Source organism: Lolium perenne, chromosome 2, assembly GCF_019359855.2.
Source record: "Lolium perenne isolate Kyuss_39 chromosome 2, Kyuss_2.0, whole genome shotgun sequence".
Lineage (NCBI taxonomy): Eukaryota > Viridiplantae > Streptophyta > Magnoliopsida > Poales > Poaceae > Lolium > Lolium perenne.
In genome coordinates this window covers 245,569,671-245,585,238 of record NC_067245.2, presented here as the reverse complement: position 1 = coordinate 245,585,238, position 15,568 = coordinate 245,569,671, and positions in this window count along the sequence as shown.

Genomic DNA, 15,568 nt, shown 5'->3' with positions numbered 1-15,568 from the left:
TCTGGAAGGTTTTCTCTGGTTTCGTCAATCGGTGTCGAGGATTTAGGTCAGGAGGCTTTAAATAGGCGAAGAGGCGGAGTCGGAGGGGCTGCGGGGCAGCCACACACTAGGGGGGCACGCCCCCCCCCCCCTTGGTCGCGCCGCCCTGTGGGGTGGGGCCCCCTGGCTCCCCTCTGGCCCCTCTTCGGTGCTCTGGAAGCTTCCGGGAAAAATAAGATATTTGGCGTTGATTTCGTCCGATTCCGAGAATATTTCCTTTGTAGGATTTCTGAAACCAAAAACAGCAGAAAATAGCAACTGGCCCTTCGGCATCTCGTCAATAGGTTAGTTCCGGAAAACTCATAAAAGCGATATAAAGTGTGAACAAAACATGTAGGTATTGTCATAGAACAAGCATGGAACATCAGAAATTATAGATACGTTGGAGACGTATCAGCATCCCCAAGCTTAGTTCCTACTCGTCCTCGAGTAGGTAAACGATAAAAGATAATTTCTGAAGTGACATGCTACTTACATAATCTTGATCATACTATTGTAAAGCATATGAGATAAATGCAGCGATTCAAAGCAATGGTAAAGACAATGAGTCAACAACTGAATCATATAGCAAAGACTTTTCATGAATAGTACTTTCAAGACAAGCATCAATAAGTCTTGCATAAGAGTTAACTCATAAAGCAATAAATTCAAAGTAAAGGCATTGAAGCAACACAAAGGAAGATATAAGTTTCAGCGGTTGCTTTCAAATTTCAACATGTATATCTCATGGATATTGTCAACATAAAGTAATATAACAAATGCAATATGCAAGTATGTAGGAATCAATGCACAGTTCACACAAGTGTTTGCTTCTTGAGATGGAGAGAAATAGGTGAACTGACTCAACATAAAAGTAAAAGAAAGGCCCTTCGCAGAGGGAAGCATCGATTGCTATATTTGTGCTAGAGCTTTTATTTTGAAAACAAGAAACAATTTTGTCAACGGTAGTAATAAAGCATATGTTTTATGTAAATTATATCCTACAAGTTGCAAGCCTCATGCATAGATTACCAATAGTGCCTGCACCTTGTCCTAATTAGCTCGGATTACCTGGATTATCATCGCAATACATATGTTTTAACCAAGTATCACAAAGGGGTACCTCTATGCCATCTGTACAAAGGTCTAAGGAGAAAGCTCGCATTGGATTTCTCGCTTTTGATTATTCTCAACTTAGACATCCATACCGGGACAACATAGACAACAGATAATGGACTCCTCTTTAATGCATAAGGATTCAACAACAATTAATTTTCTCATATGAGATTGAGGATATTTGTCCAAAACTGAAACTTCCACCATGGATCATGGCTTTAGTTAGCGGCCCAATATTTTTCTCTAACAATATGCATGCTCAAACCATTCAACTCATAGTAAATCGCCCTTACTTCAGACAAGACGAACATGCATAGCAACTCACATGATATTCAACAAAGAGTAGTTGATGGCGTCCCCAGGAACATGGTTATCGCTCAACAAGCAACTTATAAGAGATAAGATGCATAAGTACATATTCAATACCACAATAGTTTTTAGGCTATTTGTCCCATGAGCTATATATTGCAAAGACAAAGAATGGAAATTTAAAGGTAGCACTCAAGCAATTTACTTTGGAATGGCGGAGAAATACCATGTAGTAGGTAGGTATGGTGGACACAAATGGCATAGTGTTTGGCTCAAGGATTTGGATGCACGAGAAGTATTCCCTCTCAATACAAGGTTTAGGCTAGCAAGGCAATTTGAAACAAACACAAGTATGAACCGGTACAGCAAAACTCACATAAAAGACATATTGCAAGCATTATAAGACTCTACACCGTCTTCCTTGTTGTTCGACCCTTACTAGAAAATATCTAGACCTTAGAGAGACCAATCATGCAAACCAAATTTTAGCAAGCTCTATGTATTTCTTCACTAATAGGTGCAAAGTATATGATGCAAGAGCTTAATCATGAGCACAATAATTGCCAAGTATCACATTGTTCAAGACATTATACCAATTACCACATGTAGCATTTCCCGTTTCCAACCATATAACAATTAACGAAGCAGTTTCAACCTTCGCCATGAAAATTAAAAGCTAAGAACACATGTGTTCATACGAACCAGCGGAGCATGTCTCTCTCCCACACAAGCATTTATTCAAACAAAAACAAAAACAAAAACATACAGACGCTCCAAGTAAAGTACATAAGATGTGGCCGAATAAAAATATAGTTTCAAGGGAGGAACCTGATAATTTGTCGATGAAGAAGGGGATGCCTTGGGCATCCCCAAGCTTAGATGCTTGAGTCTTCTTGAAATATGCAGGGATGAACCACCGGGGCATCCCCAAGCTTAGACTTTTCACTCTTCTTGATCGTAGTATATCATCCTCCTCTATTGACCCTTGAAAACATCCTCCACACCAAACTCAAAACAACTCATTAGAGGGTTAGTGCATAATCAAAAATTCATATGTTCAGAGGTGACACAATCATTCTTAACACTTCTGGACATTGCTCAAAGCTACTGGAAGTCAATGGAACAAAGAAATCCATCCAACATAGCAAAAGAAGCAATGTGAAATAAAAGGCAGAATCTGTCAAAATAGAACAGTCCGTAAAGACGAATTTCTAAGAGGCACCAGACTTGCTCAAATGAAAATGCTCAAATTGAATGAAAGTTGCGTACATATCTGAGGATCACTCACGTAAATTGGCAGAATTTTCTGAGTTTCCTACAGAGAATTCAACCCAAATTCGTGACAGCAAGAAATCTATTTCTGCGCAGTAATCCAAATCTAGTATGAACCTTACTATCAAAGACTTTACTTGGCACAACAATGCAACAAAATTAAGATAAGGAGAGGTTGCTACAGTAGTAACAACTTCCAAGACACAAATATAAAACAAAAGTACTGTAGCAAAATAAACACATGGGTTATCTCCCAAGAAGTGTTTTCTTTATAGCCATTAAGATGGGCTCAGTAATTTCAATGATGCACTCGCAAGAAATAGTAGTTGAAGCAAAAGAGAGCATCAAGAAGCAAATTCAAAACACATTTAAGTCTAACATGCTTCCTATGAAAAGGAATCTTGTAAATAAACAAGTCATTTAAGCATAATGCAACAAGCATAGGAAAACTAGACAAGTGCAACTTCAAGATTTTAAGCATATAGAGAGGTATTTTAGTAACATGAAAATTTCCACAACCATATTTTCCTCTCTCATAATAATATCCAGTAGCATCATGAGCAAATTCAACAATATAACTATCAAATGAAACATTCTTATCATGAGTCTCATGCATAAAATTATTACTCTCCACATAAGCATAATCAATTTTATTAGTAATAGTGGGAGCAAATTCAACAAAGTAGCTATCATTATTATTCTCATCATCAAATATAGGAGGCATATTGTAATCATAATCAAATTTATCCTCCATAACAGGCGGCACCAAAAGACCAATATCATTATAATCATCATAAATAGGAGGCAAAGTATCATCAAAGAAAATTTCCTCCTCAATGCTTGGGGGACTAAAAAGATCATGCTCATCAAAACCAGCTTCCCCAAGCTTAGAATTTTCCATGTCATTAGGAACAATGGTGTTCAAAGTATTCATACTAATATGTTCCATGGGTTTTTTAATTTTCGCATCAAACCATCCATGTCTTAACTCAGGAAAAAGAATAAAAAGCTCCATGTTGCTTTCCATTATGCCAAACTAGTGTAAAACAAGAAACAAAAAGATGCGATTGCAGGATCTAAAGAAAACAGCTTCGAGTACTTACAACGGCGTCGGAAAATAGCTTAGTAGCCGAGATCCGGAGTGTGAGTACCTTTTACCTTTCCTCCCCGACAACGGCGCCAAAAGATAGCTTGATGTCTACGCACACTCCTTTTCCTGTAGACAGTGTTGGGCCTCCAAGAGCAGAGGTTTGTAGAACAGCAGCAAGTTTTCCCTTAAGTGGATCACCCAAGGTTTATGGAACTCAGGGAGGAAGAGGTCAAAGATATCCCTCTCAAGCAACCCTGAAACCACAATACAAGAAGTCTCTTGTGTCCCCAACACACCCAATACACTTGTCAGATGTATAGGTGCACTAGTTCGGCGAAGAGATAGTGAAATACAAGTGGTATGAATGAATATGAGTGGTAATAGCAATCTGAATAAAATATGGCAGCGAGTAAACATGCAACAAAACAGTAAACAAACGGAGATTCGATGCTTGGAAGCAAGGCCTAGGGATCTTGCTTTCACTAGTGGACACTCTCAACAATGATCACATAATAGAACCACTCTACACTCTCTTGTTGGATGATGAACACCACTAATTGTGTAAGATTACACAAACCCTCAATGCCGGAGTTAACAAGCTCCACAATATTCGATATTCATGTTTAAATAACCTTAGAGTGCATGATAGATCATTGCAATTACACCAAGTACTAACATAGCATGCACACTGTCACCATCACACTATGAAGGAGGCATAGATCACATCAATATTATCATAGCAATAATTAACTTCATAATCTACAAGAGATTACAATCATAACCTACGCCAAGTACTACACGATGCACACACTGTCACCATTACACCGTGGAGTAGGAATAGACTACTTTAATAACATCACTAGAGTAGCACATAGATGATATTCAACTAGATCACATAAAGAGAGAGATGAACCACATAGCTACAGCGGAGCCCTCAGCCTCGGGGGTGAATTACTCCCTCCTCATCATGGAGACAGCGATGGCGGTGAAGATGGTGACGAGGGATCACATCGGCAATGCCTACGTATTGTAGACTAGGGTTTCAGGAGAGAGCGACGATGGAGATTCCGGGGACGAGATTAGGCACACGACGTACCCAGCTTCGGGTCCCCTCGGTGGAGGATCCCTACGTGCTGCTAGCAATCCAGTATATGAGCATAATATGTTTACAGGGTGCCGCCGTAGGCGGAGCTATGTTGTCTATATTCTGTCTATCTGTTGTCCTCCCTATTTTGGGTGCCCTGGCTAGCTTTATATATGCAACCAGCCTAGGGTTTTACAAGAGTCCTAGTCGACTACTTCTTCGGGTTGCCTTGTTGGGCCTTCTCCATATTGGGTCTTCTCCATATTGGGCCGAGCCAGGTATACTAATAATGGGTACCCGAAGGGTATGCCCATGTCAGCAGCCCCCGAGTTTATAGGGTAGTCGAAGACTTGCGTAGAAACTCCAAGCATAACCATCTCCGGAGTCGAAGAAAATACAAGGCGAGATCCATGTCGTAGATCATGTGTAGCGTAGATGATGTCGACGATTCTTGAAATTATCGGGTGCGCGGCAGCGCTCCCGATGGGAGTAGCCCCCGAGTCTATGGGCAAGTGCTTGCACTTGGGCATAGACTCAAGTTGTACTACTCGATAAAGAACTTAACTATATTTCTGGAGGATTTGATGAAATCCATGTGCTCCCGATGGGAGTAGGCTCCACTCGAGTCGTAGAATCGAGTTGAGTCTACAAACCTTGATTGTCATAGATGCTGTCGAAGTTATTTTTCTATCGGGTGCGCGACCAGCGCTCCCGATGGGAGTAGCCCCCGAGGCTACAGCCAAGTGTTTGCACTTGGGTGTAGGCTCAACTTGCTTGTAATTGACTCCACAATTTTTCCTCTTTCTTATCGGGAAGGTGAACAATACTCTCGATAAGAGTAGCCCCCGAGCCTATGAGCAGGTGCTTGCACCTAGGCATAGGCTCAAGTTGTACTACTCGATAAACAACTTGGCGCAACCCCTCTTTTTATCGACTCCAGGCCGTTGCTATTTTTATTTGACATCCATATCTATATTGTACAGGGATAATGGTAATTGGGGCTAGTTCATCTGACGGATCAGGTACTAGTTAACTGCTCTAGTGGCAATCCGCAAAAACCTACTTCAAGATCACGTCCCTGGACATGATCTCGGGATACTGGTGCTAACTCGACAGGTACCGCTTAAGGTCTTACCATTCTGTCGAGTCCCAGTCATGTTTATCGGGTACCTAACGCGTCCGTTAGGATTTTTCTTCGTATCTGTTGATACAGATAAAAGTAGCAGAGCGCAGTCTTTGGCGATGCCACGCCACACAGAACGGATCTGGGGTCTTACCTTCGCAAAGTTTTGCGGCATTCAGAAATTGTTCGCAACTTTGGCGTTCTGAGAATATTTTGTCAAGTGCCTTGTTCGGCTGATGCAATGACCCATTTTGCGGGTTTTTCTATTTTTCTCTCGGGCTTGATGAGACAGCCGAATATATTGGTTATTCTATATTGTCGGGTACATCACCGATGCTCTTGCTCGGAACAATATGACGAGTCAATGGACCCGAAGATTTGTCCACCCCCCCCCCTTTTTTTTTTTTTTTTTTTTTTTTGGTTCCTCCTTGATGAAAATTTCGTCAAGTTCCTCCTTCAGGAAAATTCTTCGGGTCCTCCCTGAGAAAAATTTTTTGGGTCCTCCCTGAAGATAATTCTTCGAGACCACCTTGAGGATAATTCTTCGGGACCTCCTTGAAGGTAATTTTTCGGCACCTCCTTGAGGATAATTCTTCGGCACCTCCTTGATAATTCTTCGGCACCTCCTTGAAGATAATTCTTCGGCACCTCCTTGAGGATAATTCTTCGGCACCTCCTTGAGGATAATTCTTTGGCACCTCCTTGAGGATAATTCTTCGGCACCTCCTTGAGGATAATTCTTCGGCACCTCCTTGAGGATAATTCTTCGGGACCTCCTTGAAGGTAATTTTTCATCAGGTTCTCTTTTGAAGAAAATTTTGTCGGGTTCTCTCACGATTTTATCGGGTTCCTCCCTGAAGAAGATTTCGTCGGGTGCTATTTTGATTTCGTCGGGTTCCTCCCTGAAGAAGATTTTGTCGGGTCCTGTTCTCTCTTGAAAACAATTTCGTCGGGTTCTCTCTTATATACTTTGAAATTTGCTATCTCCTGCACAAATAAACAAACTTTTTCTATCTTTTCCTTGACTCTCTTTTTCGCATGCTGTGTCAGATGCTCGGATTCGATGATATGTAGAGTGAATATATGCCGCGCAGCCCCCGAGTGTCGGGTGCGATGAAAGTAAATGATAATCAACTTTGCGTAAAAAAGAACACTTAGCTTATTGGCCACGACAGAGTCGATGCGATGAAGTCTTTGAGTGCCGAGAAGAAGTCAAGCTGAAGTAGAAAACACCAAACAGCGAAAGCAAATGCCACCATATTTGTTGATGAAGAAATAGCCGAGCCTCCGAGCGCTGCTGGGGTGATATGATGATTATTGCTTAGATGTTGTGTCGCAGTTGCGATCCGAGGCGAAATCATGGTCGAGCCCCCGAGTGTTTGCTATGATATCGAAAGAAATTGATGGAGTCGCACGTCATATAGGGTAAAGCCATTTAGGATGAAGCCATTGTTCATAATATAATATGAGCCCATGAAGATGAATCCAAGATGAAGTATTTGAGATGAATCCATATTGAAGATTATGTCATTAAATATAGATCATATATTAAAGATGAATCCGCCGATATCATAGAGGATGACCCCATTGACCCGAAGAATCCCGTAATAACCATAGAAGATGAATCCGCTGATATCATAGAGGATGAATACATTGATCCGAAGAATCCAGTAATAACCATAGAAGATGAATCCCTTGATAGAGGATAAATCAATTGACCCGAATAAAATAGTTCCAGTAATAACCATAGAAGATGAATTCATTGACCCGGAAACGCATCGGGTAGTATTGTATAAGAGTGAACCAATAATAATCCGAAGAGAAATAATCTAGCAAGCCGAAGAAGATAAATCCACTGTTCCGAAGAAGATAAATCCACTAAGTCGAAGAAAATAATTCCACTGAGCCGAAGAAAATAATTCCACTGTGCCGGAGAAGATACATCCAGAGCCGAAGAAAAAAAAATCCACCAAGTAACCGAGTATATTTGTGGTAACGAAGTAATAGCGCAGCCCCATATGTCGGGTGAATTTGTTATAATAACGCAATTGTGTAGACACCGAGTATTCGGGTGTATCGAAAATACATAAATAATTGAATCTTAGAGGAAAAGGAAAACTTAGCTTTTTATCGGCTGCGCCGACGTGGACGCAAGTCGTGCCGCGGACACAGTCTGTAGTTGTGCGGCGCCTGGCTGGAAGTAGTGGATGTAGCCAACATAGTTGATGAAGAAGACGTAATCGATCCAACGGATCCACGATGGATGAGCCCCCGAGCGTGGTGAGGTGCGCGATGCCGAATTCACGAACGTGTTGAATGCACGATGGCAAATAGGGTCGTCGAAGCAAAGTAATCGAAATTTGTTCTCTACCTGCATTTATATTACGGCGCAAAAATTCTGCGCGCAAGTAATAGCACGAGCCGAAAAGAATTTTTTTGACTAAAATAAATTAGAAACATATCACCTGATGTCTTTTTGTCGGATGGCAAGTGTGCGCTGAACGGGTGCTCGCCGGGAAACAATTCTTTGACCTTGCACTCACGTTATGATCTCTGCACCCGAAGAAAACGAACGTGATCTGGTGATGCTGTGCAATGACTGCTTTTTTTTTTTCCTAACCAACATGCACGGATCGGAGCCAGCAACTGTCGACTAATTGGCTTTGCTTTCCTTTCTTTGTACGATTCACGTGATTGGTTTCCTAGCGCGGATCGAACACCAAGGCCTGTAGCAACGGAATTTGATCCTTAGCTGCCGGTTGGTCCTCCCGATCCATGTATGCAAACTTGACGATCGCCCATGAATAGCGCCTACCGCGTGCGTGCCTTTTTTCTGAACAGATGCGGCAGCTGCCCCACGCGCAGATTAGATCTGAAAATTTATATTCTTCAATCGACTACTTTCTTGGCATATCCGTGAATACGACTGTACGGCTGTCCGCGGTTCTGGCTTGAAATTCATCTGCTCGATTGCTACGTCCATAGATGTGATCCGACTCGCAAGATCGGACCTTAGATTTTCTGCTCTTTGAACCTCGTTGATGATGTTGATGATGAACTCGACGGATCTCACCCGGATAACGAAATCCAGTCGTCGCGATTCCCCACGGTCGGCGCCAATTGACGAGGGATCACCTCGGCAATGCCTACGTATTGTAGACTAGGGTTTCAGGAGAGAGCGACGATGGAGATTCCGGGGACGAGATTAGGCACACGACGTACCCAGCTTCGGGTCCCCTCGGTGGAGGATCCCTACATGCTGCTAGCAATCCAGTATATGAGCATAATATGTTTACAGGGTGCCGCCGTAGGCGGAGCTATGTTGTCTATATTCTGTCTATCTGTTGTCCTCCCTATTTCGGGTGCCCTGGCTAGCTTTATATATGCAGCCAGCCTAGGGTTTTACAAGAGTCCTAGTCGACTACTTCTTCGGGTTGCCTTGTTGGGCCTTCTCCATATTGGGTCTTCTCCATATTGGGCCGAGCCAGGTATACTAATAATGGGTACCCGAAGGGTATGCCCATGTCAGATGGCGGTGGAGACGGCGGTGGAGATGACTCCGGGGGCAATTCCCCGTCCCGGCAGGGTGCCGGAACAGAGACTTCTGTCCCCCGAATTGGAGTTTCGCGATGGCGGCGGCTCTGGAAGGTTTTCTCTGGTTTCGTCAATCGGTGTCGAGGATTTAGGTCAGGAGGCTTTAAATAGGCGAAGAGGCGGAGTCGGAGGGGCTGCGGGGCAGCCACACACTAGGGGGGCGCCCCCCCCCTTGGTCGCGCCGCCCTGTGGGGTGGGGCCCCCTGGCTCCCCTCTGGCCCCTCTTCGGTGCTCTGGAAGCTTCCGGGGAAAATAAGATATTTGGCGTTGATTTCGTCCGATTCCGAGAATATTTCCTTTGTAGGATTTCTGAAACCAAAAACAGCAGAAAACAGCAACTGGCCCTTCGGCATCTCGTCAATAGGTTAGTTCCGGAAAACTCATAAAAACGATATAAAGTGTGAACAAAATATGTAGGTATTGTCATAAAACAAGCATGGAACATCAGAAATTATAGATACGTTGGAGACGTATCAAGGCGAAACTTCTAGTATTTTTCATTCTTGTCGTACCAGACCAATGTTTTCTTGTGTATTGTCGTGTATCGATGATTGGAGATAGGCATGGGATTAAGGTTCCTCATGCGACCGTGCGTTAGTAGATGGGATCAAAAATATAAAATGAGCACACATGTACACTAACACTATCATAGTGAAGGTAAAAGATACAACACTCATGTGGACAGTGCGTCCTCATGTTCTCCATGATGCCGCATGCCGTGGTTTTCACGGATCAATTTTCCACCCTGGATTCCTCCGCAGGCCGAGTGGTGCGTGGTATTAATCTAAATTATATAATAGCCTTAAGTTTCATGACATCACCATTACCCCATAGATGCTAACCAGACTATCAACCCATGAATACCATCACCTCGGCATAGCATCCAATCATGCAACTTAACTCTAATCAAATCTTATTATCTTTACCGGTCTCGTTGGATTGAGTTCCCGTCAAACCTTAAATATCGAGATAAAAAGATCTAAGACATGCAATGGATCTCTACCCCCATATTTCGCAATATCCCATAATAAGTTAGATGCACATATTGCTTCGAGGATTAGGCCTCAACCCATAGCCTAAATGGACTACTCACACATAATTAGATCAACAATATTAAATATTGTATAAAAAATCTCAAAGATGAATGATGAGTCTTACATGGTGCCAATCGTCTATCAACTCTAGATTATAGGTAGATGGAGAGGGGAGCATGATGTTGATGAAGCGTTGGAGTTGATTGCGGCGGCTTCGAGGCTTCGGTGGATATGAGATTTGATATGGCGGTGGAATGGGGGTTTTCTCTCTATGTTCATCAAATGACTCGGGTCCTTCATGTTTTATATTGGGTTTGACGAGGTGGGGCCACCGACATTTGGTACAGGCATCCGTTACGGGCGGGCATGACCATACCATGGGTCGTTAAGTCTTCGATTAATCAGCTCGTGATCTCAGTTGACTTGGTGATGATTCCAGCTCGTGATTCTTCATTAAATGCCCTTGATTTCCTCTTGTTTGCTTCCATTTCTGTACAAAACAATTGAAGTAGAGGATTTCCACATATAGGTGTGAATTAACATTATTAGTAGAGATAGGAAGATATTCTCTGCACATGCATTGTAACGAATATCCCAGTTTAGATGGAGATCTTGTGGTCGTTTTTACGAGCCATCAGTTCCAACCAAATATTTAGGACCAAACCTTACCCAACGATATTATCTTCCTGTATAGCCAACTATCTTGGTACCTTTACAAAGGTCAATGAAATAAAACATAAAAAATGAGAAAAAAGAATTATGACTAGCCGTGAAGCCCACTCAGCCAATAGACATAGAGATGTTTTTTTTTGCCCCCCCCCCCCCCCCCCGGACAATTTTTTATCCTCCCTTCTCACGGCCCGTTAATGACCAAGCATGAAACTTATGTATGCAAGCACAGTTTAAGGACTAACGAAAAGAATTTTCTTAGAGTCGGCATGGAAAATTTGTTGCTATTAATGTACCAATTTATTTTGGCATAATTAGAAAAGAAATATTTAAGTAATTACAATGCCACAATACAGAAAGATTCATGTTGTCAACCCTCACCGCTAACCCCAATTTGAAAAATATATTTCATATAAGGTAATGGTTCCCATGAACAACCATCATTTGGCCGCCACATAAAAGAGATGGGACAATGCCATGTGTGCCATGAAACACACCATACTCCTTATTGTCAACACGGTCATTCTTTGGAACAACAATATCATCCATAGGCATATCATCATCAGCAGATTGATCACTATAGTGATAGTTTCCATTATTAATCGCATCCATGATAATATAAAATTCAGTTTTGGAGTTAGTATCATATGTTGATGTGAAGTATCACATACCAACCTTAGGTGGGTCCATATCTTCTTCATTTTCTTCTTACATATCCTCCTCCTCATGGGGATAAATGGGCACCCCCAAGCTTATGTCTTTATCATTCTTCATGCAAAACATTAGTGATTTTCATGGAACTTTCAACATCATCCCTTTTAGCCAATAGATGAAGTAGAAAACATTCATATGGGTAACATGTACACCAACTTGAAGTTGAAAACATAAATACCAAAAGGGTGATGACATGCATGCCAGTATTGTCACTTCGCCCCAAACAGATGTTCTCATTTATCCGTAGATATGTTTATGCCAAGGGTGATGGTTTTTCTTTTGTTGTCACTTAGCGCAACCTCTGTTGTCATTGGCTACACCCTCCAGTACCGCACACATCTATACATCACACTCCTTTATATAAAAACACACTTATAAAAGTACATGCAAAGGTTCATTTGATGTGTGTATCCCACTTCCCTCTCATCTACCTACCCTTGGTGTTGTCAATCACCTCATGACATGGGCAAATAAGGTATTACGTGTAACTGTTCAATAATATTTAACCAATGCAACAAACAATCATAATGTGATTCCAAAGTATGTCAAGCTATAAAATCTCCAACACAATGGTAAATGCATAAAATGTATCATCTCACACCACAATAACCACCATCAAGGTAATACATATATGGCCACACTCATGTAGGCAGCTCATGTGGCTCTAATTAGTGAAGTAAATAGAGAGACTGGATCAAGCTACTACCACAAACAACCAATCTATACCGGGGGTGAACTACTCCCCTCTCATGGTGGAGATAGATTGGAGGCATTGGTGAAGTACGAGAGGCCACTGATAGCGATGAAGCACATAAATCCTCCGCCATGATCCGATCTAAAGCTAACACTAGACAAAGTGTTGTATATAAAAAAAAATGAAACCCTATCGGCGCCTCCTCCAACTAGCAAATCCAATCCCTAAGTCAGCCCAAGAGACCCATGATTGATGATACAGTTGACATCGGAAAGAGATGACTCAACATCGGTGTTGGCAGCGAGAGAAACTAAACCCTAATGAGAGGCGACACGGTTTGGCTGACTTGTCGTGGCTAAGTCACAGCTACAATACGTAGACTTAGCCACTGCAGGTCGACTAATCAAAAATCAATTGCCCAGACCAATCCACTCTACATATGCATTGTTCAATCTTGTACCAGAGCACTGTTTGGTCAGTTAGCTGAAAATCCATTGTTTGTGTTTATCGTAGCACTACATCTGGACTAACATATGTCAACTTATAAACGGCTAAGTTAGCACGGCTGACTTCCCTTCTCAATGTCAGCGAATCCGGAGCGAACGAGAGGGAATCTGGTAGTACCACCCACATGGATGCCCACAAAGAAATACAGTTATCAATCTATAGCTAAGCATAGGATTTAGTTATATAGTATACTATATTACTTATAATAACTGTAGCTGATTTAGTACAAAATAAGCGAAATTTAATGTTGATCTGAGGAGTACTAAAAATACACAGCGGACCACATTGGCTTGAGCCGTGCAGGCCCATTTGGCCAACTTGAAGAGGAATGAATGTGCTTTCCGCAGTCTCAGCCCATTTGGCCAGCTAGGTACCCATTTCATCTTTAGACGTGGACTACTGGTTTCACATGATCAAAACTATAAGTCTAATGAGCTCTCAAGGAACAAGATTACGTGTGTAATCATGTTTGGAATCCACGCCCTAGTGGGCCATTGTCTAGCTTATACTGCATCGGAAGGATCATAAAAAAGGCAGAAATCGTACTGTAGGAGAACGAGGGATGTGCACGCGCGGTAGTCGGTTTGTCACCACATGTGAGACTTTAACCTCGACGGTTGTGCGTCAAGAGTTTGACCAAACTAAAGGTATCATTTCATACTCGCATTTTCCCCGGAGAAATACGAAGTTACACAAACAGATTTAGACGGCGCTTTTCTTGCGAAAAACAAATCGATCTACTAATAATCACCAATTATAAAAGCTGTAGCTTGTTTGGCAACTACCATTACATTTCATTTGGAAGAAATGAAATCAAATGACATTGATGATATCATTTCATCAAGCAAATCCATAGAAATGATAGGGTACCGCGGAAGGAATTAAAGTTAGGCATGGGATTAAAAATATGGATTTCCGAATTGAATTCTATAACTGATTCTGTGGCAGCCAAACAAGTTTTTCTTAGAATCACAAACTGAATTCTTTGATTCTAGCCCCAGATGATGGGAGCCAAACGAGCTCTAAAAGTAATAATAATACATCCTGAAACCATCTAGCAAACTCTATGTGCACTAGAGCAAGCGGAATGCGCGCTACCATTCTTGCACCTCCCTTATTGGAGCCGACCATAACCTAATGTAGTAGATCTAGTAGTAGAAAGACAAAAATCGTCATGCTAAGTCCCAAAAGGACTAGTACATCGGAGGGGCAACCATGCCAAAGATGAGAACCTTAAAGCAAAGGGTACAACCTGCAATCACGCCAACTCCAACGGACAGAACGGATCCCATGGGATCCACCGGGAAGACAACTTCACACACGTCTACCGGTGCTAGAAGCGTCGACGAAACGAGAATATGACAAGATGATCTTATTCCGACTTTAGGACTTAGCCGCCGTCTCACCATCCCGAAGAAGATATTGCAAATATATTTTTACAAAGAACATGAACCCTCCCGGGTGGCGAGAAGTCATGTTCCACCGCACCTCAGAGGCCCCAATCCCACAGGAAATGGGACGGACCGGCGGCGTAGTTGGTGAGGAGAACTAAACCCTAGATCAGTTCTATGAATTGCGTCCTCTTTCTCTCTCTCCCTTAGGGACCTATTGGTTCATCTCCACGGCATAGCCTTATACAAATATGTTGTGTAATATGATCATAGACTCGCAACAAATACCCAATTTAATACAATTGATGAAAATATTTCTCAAAACGAAAATGTATACCCAGTTTACGCGGTCACTCGCATTCTGATAAGGTGGTCAATGTGCCACGGGTACAAGGTGGTGCTCTATTTTGCATTTTTGGATGCCCCATCTAACCACATATACATGGAACATGTGGGATATGGTGTTTTGGCTCATAGGTCTAGATGCACATATATATAAAAAAATGCATTTCAAATTCATTTCAAAATATTAAAAAATCTGGTAAAATTTCCCATGTATACATCTTGATATTTTATGTTTGCACACAAAGTTTTACGAAAAAATACATTGTATATGGTGTGTGTAAATTTTTTAAAAAAAAATCATGTGAAAGGCTATTTTAGAGCACCAAAAACTATATTTTTTGACATTGTATGGATTTTCAGTATAGTCCTAATTTCCAGCCTTCATTTTCAACTCTCTCACTTCTCTCTCTCTCTCCATGTTGTGTCTCTATTGGTTTGGGTCGAGCGAATATCAAAAATCGCACCTAGCTCGTGGTGTAGCTACAACGTCTCCATCTTACCATATGATAGACCTATTTAATAATTTCAATCTACTGTTATATGCACAAGCGATGAATGAAGGCGGTGGGAGGGGGATGGAATTGAAGGAGTGTGAGGAAGGTAGAAAA